This window comes from Seriola lalandi, unplaced genomic scaffold (genome assembly GCF_002814215.2).
Source record: "Seriola lalandi dorsalis isolate HSWRI2012SDOR001 ecotype SW California unplaced genomic scaffold, Sedor1 jcf7180002054930, whole genome shotgun sequence".
NCBI classification, from domain to species: Eukaryota; Metazoa; Chordata; class Actinopteri; order Carangiformes; family Carangidae; genus Seriola; species Seriola lalandi.
In genome coordinates this window covers 320,731-327,745 of record NW_019525482.1, presented here as the reverse complement: position 1 = coordinate 327,745, position 7,015 = coordinate 320,731, and positions in this window count along the sequence as shown.

Here is a 7,015-nt window from a genome sequence, read left to right as displayed (position 1 = left end):
GGGGCAGCTGAATCTCTCTGTAGGTGTATTCAAGACAGGGACTGAGGGTTTTTAAGCCTCTTGTTTCTGATTCATCCTGTTACTGCAGCAGGGAGGGAGATATAACCTCAAACGACCCGCTGGCCCGTGTATGGGCCGTTAGAAGGTTCTTAACAAGCTTAAACGTTTGTCAATATCAACAGACTGCACCTGGTTAGATCGGTTAGAGCATCTAGAATTCAAATATTCAGTTCATTTTGCGCTAAGCATATGCACTTAAATATGATTTATAAATATCTAGCAGCATGGTGTACCAGCTGAGCGTGGTGACCGCCTACCGTTTAGACGTGTAGAACTCCGGTTCTCCCTCCATTCCTCCGTTATTTATATTCCTTTAGTCCGTAAGGGTCCACGGGTCACAGAAATCAAAAGGGTTCCTTATAAAAGTATTCCAGCTTAATCAATATCGTCCTGAAAAGTCCAAAACAGACGACCGAGCAATTTGTATCCGCTGTTCTTCCCTCACTTCTCCTCTCTCTCCTTCCGTCCGGCTCCATCTTGGCTGTGTTCGCGGGTCTGCTAATGTTTGTTAGCTTTCTAGCTAAAAAATGGCGGCTTCCCTCCCTGTAAAGATCCAAACAGATTTCACTTCAGGAGGGTCAGCTGAAGACAACAAGCTGTAACAGAGTGTCAGACGTAATGACGTGTTCTCTCCGTTGGAAAAAGTGTTTTTTTTCACACTTTTCTTTAACTACTCCGGCTTCTGACCAATCAGAGCTAGGAGGGCGGGCCCTTCAGAGGCAGGGCCAATAGGCTGTGGTCTATCTAACTAACAGATCAGCTCTGTTTTAATGCTTCCAAAAGGTTTCTTAGGCATCAAAATGCTTCATGTTTTGTATTATTTCATATTAAAGAGTTAAAGCACATTTCTCCCAGTTTTCCTTTTAGAGAGGTTTATGGGCGCCAGTGAAAGAGTGAACTATAAAGGCCTATTAAACTAAACTATTAGGCCAAGAGGCCTTGAAGCTTCACAGAGCAGCTTTTGACAAGATGCAGAAGTACTGTGGAGCTTTTTCATTGTTCTTGTATAAAGTATATCCTGTTGGCAGTTATTTAATATGACTGTTTTACAGGTGAGGACTGAAAAATACAAAAAAATACCACGTATGATCTGATGTAGTTTGGGTTGGGTTGTAGTCAGATGCAAAACAAGCACATTTTCAGGAACTACAATATGTTTCCTTTCAAATGAGTTCTCATAAATTTATTTTGGCCTTACAGCTCTTTTGTTATAGGCTTAATACATTTACATATGGAAATCAATGCAAATTAGGTTTTAAAACAGTTGGGCTCTAAGAGATAAGGAACTGTGCTTGAGAAAAAACCTTTTTTGTTTTCACAGAAATAGGATCAATGCAACAGAAATCACTGGGTGAATATTGCTCAAAATTAAGATCAGCCTCACTAATCAAAAGATGTCAGTGTTGTTCATGTTTCCACTTTTCTTCATGGACTTTGTGTTAACTGAGCAACAGCGCCCTCTGCTGGGTCAAAGGTGTAATTTTACCTCAATTCAGTATGTCAGGCAATCGATCAGTGGATGATATCTGCAAAAAACAAAGGTGATGCAGTTCAGTAAATATGAAAGCCTTACTTGTATGGTACATATCACAGTGTGTTGCTGGTGTGTTTAGACGCAGACTCTGGAGCAAAGGAACGACAGTGCAGGAACGCTGCAGGAACTCAGTCTAATTTCCTGAGGAATGGACAAACAGGCCGAAGGCAGCTCTCTGCACCAGCAGGAAATAAGTTGGCATTCACGCACAGACATCACCAGTCTCAATGTAACAGCACACACTGAGCCAACCGGGCTGCGCTCACCAAATGGAGCCAGACAAGACAGATAAGTCCACAGACAGACTCTGCATGATGCTGAACAGCTGCTGCACCGTGGGGTTAAAGGGTTAGTGTGGTCGACACGAGGTGGCCAAATTAGGGGGAATGTGTTTGTTCTGCTCCTGCACAGATAAGTCAGTGGTTCTGGATGCCATGGAGGGTTTGAGAATTAGCTTATTTTATAAAAAAAAATACAGAACTTATGATTTGTTTACATGGTTTAAATTATCATAGTCATTATTTTCCTCTTCCTCTGTGTTTTATTTGAAGTGTTGATCCATAAGAAGATATAAAAACCATCTCAGTCTAGTTTTACATCCAATAAAAATACAGCACATTTCAGGTAAAAACACTCAGAGAAACCAAATCCTGCAAGGTTTGGATGGTGGGTCCAGGTGGGCGGGGCTTGGTGACTGCTTTGTTGTGACATCACAAAGTTCCAAAAGTCCTGACGGCTGGTTTTAAGGCTCAGTTTCTGAATCAACTGTATGAAAAAATATTGTGACAGTGTCCACTTTTATATCTTTGATGGCGATAAATAAGGTCCTGTTTAAAATGTCTTCATGAGGATATTTGAAACATGTCTGACAGAAGCGGTTGGGTGTACACTGCAGTGTACATATACAGATGTGATCGCTGAATAAACTTTAAAAACAACTGAAGTTCTCACAGTGTCCAGCTCCACCTCAAATATCAACACATGATGTCATACAGGGGTGAGGCAGAAGGATCGTCTGACTTCTGTTTTCTTCAAGCTGTAACTCCGGCCACTAAGTGGTAGTAACGCTCCAACATCAGCTCCCTAAACTCTGGAGCAGCGAGCCGGGTCTCTTCTGTCGCTGACGTTAAGGGATAGTTGGTATGTGAACGGGAAAGAGACGAGGTCACAGAGTGTTGCAGGATCATGCACACGTGAAATCTACCTTGCTCTTTCCAGTTATCTGTCTAATCACATCCAGAAGAGATTACGTGAAATCCAAGACACATTTCTGCACTCACGAGTGTGGAGTTGACAGGTTGGCTTGTGGAGCCGTCAGACTTAATTCAGTTTGTCACTCAGAGATAGCAAACTGTGGTTTACAACATTAGACTGTCAGTTCACAAAAAATTAGCCAACCTGGCTGAAAAAGAGAGAGAAAACGAACTACTACCGATGCTGAATTTCTAAAAGTGACAAACACACACTGATTTAATAGATACACTTGTTTCACTGACAGGCCTGCAGCAGGTTTATCTCACATTCTCGTCATATGCCCAGAGCTTTTAAAGGCTGCTTATACAAGCCTGTCAATCACTAGCTGGCAGTCAAGATTGACATCTGAGATACACGACAGCAATTTAGCAGCAGATCGACTCCTGTGGCATTTGGAGGCAGGGAGGAGAGAGAGGTATCCTCAGAGCGAACGTGTCTCTGAATCTTCTCAGACAAAAGCAGCAAAATGGAATAAATAAAAAAAAACCCTCAAGTGATTTCATGTCATTAAAACATAATCGTTCAAAAATCAACTGAACCGCAATAAACAAACAATGATAATTATGTGGTGTGTGCATGGCAGACTTAATTGGATGATTTGTTGCAGCCAACCTGACGGTGCATCTGGAACGGGAGCTGAGGTCTGGCAGGAGCAGGAGGAGATATGGAGCTGTGCTGCAGCCTCCGGGCTCAGACTGTGAGCAGTGTTCCTGTCCTCCTGTCAGTCCGCCCTGCCAGTCGCCTGCAGGATACACTGCTGGGTTCGCATGGAAGATCTTCCTCCAACACACAACTGGGATTGTGTCCATGCAGCGTGTTCAGACATGCACTGAAGCTTGTCAGTGCGATATCGTGCATTAGCTTGATGTGGATAATTATCATTTGATTATACTGGAGAGAAAAAACCGAAGCTGCATTTAATATCCACTGCCGTATATAATGGCCTCACATTTATATGGTTGGTGTGTTTTTCTACATTCAGTGTTGTAATTTAATTGAATCTACATGCCAGTATTCCACTGGATTATACTTCAAATCTGCACAATCAAAGGACATGTACAATATATTTGCGTATATTTTTATTTTGGAAACTTTCACTAAAAGACTAATATTGTACTTCAGACTCCACTGCATTTTAAGTACTCTTACTTTGAAGCAGCTTTTAGTCAGCAAATTTATCTTATTTTATTTTGAAAATGTGATAGACCGTACACTGTGTTCATCAGAGGAGAAAAACCAATGAAAGCCAACTCGTACTCTGTCAGTCGTCTTGTGATTTCTGCATTTTCAAACTGTTCAGTTTGAACCTGGCAGCGTCCTGAAATCAGAAGATAAAGGTGTGGAACTAGATTAAGTTGGGTTTTGTTTCCTATGGAAGTGTGTTAAATTAATAAAATAAAGAAATACATAAACAACAATGGCTCCTTTTATTCTACAGTCAGTCAGTCAGTCAGTCAGTCAGTCAGTCAGTCAGTCAGCAGGTTGTTTCAGAGTCATTATCTTCTGTAAATGTGGAACAATACAACAATGCGTTGACATAAACAAATGTACTTTTGAATACTTCAGTATTTTTAAAATCAAGTACTCCAGTACTTCGTTTGACTGAACAACTTTCACTTGTACTGGAGGAATATTTGACCTGTAGTATCTGTACTGTGACTCATGAGATGGAGCTGTGGAGCTTTTCTGTTGGTACAGATGTGGGATCCTACCAATAATATATTATCCATCAACTTTAGGAACTTTTTCACCTCTTACTTTAAGCTAACTACTCTACTCTGTTTCCGTTTGCTGTTTTAAACATGTATCTGTTACTTTTATACTTCAGCTTGTTTGATAACTTTCTCACGCACTGAGCTCTTTTTAAAGATCTTGTCATATATTTTAATTTCTATATTTTCACAGTCTCTCCCAGTAACACCAAACAACTGGAGAAGCAGCCCTTGAGGGTACAAGTACTTCTTTAGCATTTCAACGTTTCAACAGTGAACACTCATTAGTGAATGATGTGTGCATCCGTCTTAAGGCTATTTACTTTTGACCAGTGTGTCCACAGGATGCGACTGGACACACTGCTTGACCCCCACCTTATCAGACCTCAGATTCACCCACAGGGGGCGTCGCACACCTCAGCTGTAGTTGTAACATGCACAAGTGGCTCCTGCATCATCTCCATCTGATCTCCACTATCACAGAGTTCACACGGACGGTTTGAAATGTTTGGAAACGGCTCATCTCCGACGGGCAGTGACGTCTCTGCGGTCGGTGTTTCATCACCGACACCAGATAGAGAAAATCAGTGATCCATCTCGCAGTGTGTGACGGGATGTGTGCAGCGCCGCCCATCCATCAATCAGTGTCTTTGATTGACAGGTGGGTGGTGACGGGGCGTGTGCAGCGCCGCCCATCCATCAATCAGTGTCTTTGATTGACAGGTGGGTGGTGACGGGGCGTGTGCAGCGCCGCCCATCCATCAATCAGTGTCTTTGATTGACAGGTGGGTGGTGACGGGGCGTGTGCAGCGCCGCCCATCCATCAATCAGTGTCTTTGATTGACAGGTGGGTGACAGACACTGCCAGTCCATCTCAGAGTTAGAGGAGATATTAACACTTACTCACTAACCAGATTCCTCTGGAGAAAAAATTCAGATGCCAGATTTAAGTGCTGGTGTGAAATAACAAACAGTCATTAAATGATAATTTACCCACAGCTGACACAGATCCAAAAACCCACCGACCATTAGACATTCAAACACTTTCAACTGTTGCTGTGTGGCTCAGAAACTATGTGCTACACACAGATCACACATCTGAACAATGCACTCTGTGATTAATAGCAGTGAGGGTTTACAAGAACAGAATTATATTGATAATGCTTCGTTGAATACATCTGTTAAAACTCCCCTGCACTTCAGCCGTATTCTTTTATTTGCAGGAAACAATAATACGAGGTGGAATAAAACAAGATGCTCTACACTTTTTGAAAAAGGAAAAGAGGAAACGGTCGGAGAGTTGTGGAAAGGAATCGAGACTGTGAGCAGAAACAGGTATTATATGGGACATAAAGGCATAAATATTAACATGCTGGAATTTGAACTGTATCTGATGAACAGCACAAGGTGCAATATGAAAAACTGTGTGATAAATGACGTTACAGAGGCTTTCGGAGATATATGGGAAAGAGATGTTGCTCATAAATCTAATAAAATTATATTAAAGTCGATTTTAAGAGTGTCTCCCTCTGTAGGAAGGAAAAACATGGATGTAATAAAGTTGTTTTAAGTAAGATGCATCTCAGACATAATAATAATAATAATAATAATAACAGTAAATGCTCTCAGATGCATTGCAGTAAATTATTCACTGAGAACAGCCACGACTAAAAACTGTGAGGGGATTATTTAAGGGAAGTTTATTCAATCACTCAGACCCTCAAACTTCCCGGGGTACGTCTACAAAAGTGAATGTGGCGCACGGGGAGAGCGGATGAATCAGCCCGGCACCAGACAAACACTGTTAGTATTAAACAACTATCTGCAGCTGGTATCAGGGCATGAACTAAATGATTCCTACGCGACTGCACTGTATATTCACAACAATTGATTTGCACAATTATCCATTATGTTCTGAACGGAGCAGGATGTGCTGCCTCACTGTGATTGTGTCTCATGGTCCTACGAGGGGCTGAAATCTGCACAGCCAGATAAGAGCACCGGCTGGACTGTCCATTCATAAATTTCTCATGAGGTCACTCAGCTGTTGGATATTAAAAGCCAGCGGGGTGGCTGTGCGTGTGTGCGTATGTGTGTGTGTGTGTGTGTGTGTGTGTGTGTGTGTGTGTGTGTGTGGGGCACCCTCAGGATGTTTTTCTCTCTGTCATGATAACACTTCTGGTTCCTTCCTTCGAAAAAGGAATGTCCAAGTGTATCAAGGAAAAGAGAAGCGTCTACTGTATGTCACCAGTACCTGTTTATTTGTGTGTGTGTGTGTGTGTGTATGTGTGTGTGTGTGTGTGTGTGTGTGTGTGTGTGTGTCTTCGGTGAATAATTCATTCACAAGAGTTGTTGTGCCGGTGGAGCACAGCTGTACAGGAAGGAGACCCTCTCAGGTTATCACTGCTCTCACCGGACACTCACGTCATTCCCCAGCCACGGTGCAGATGTGTGT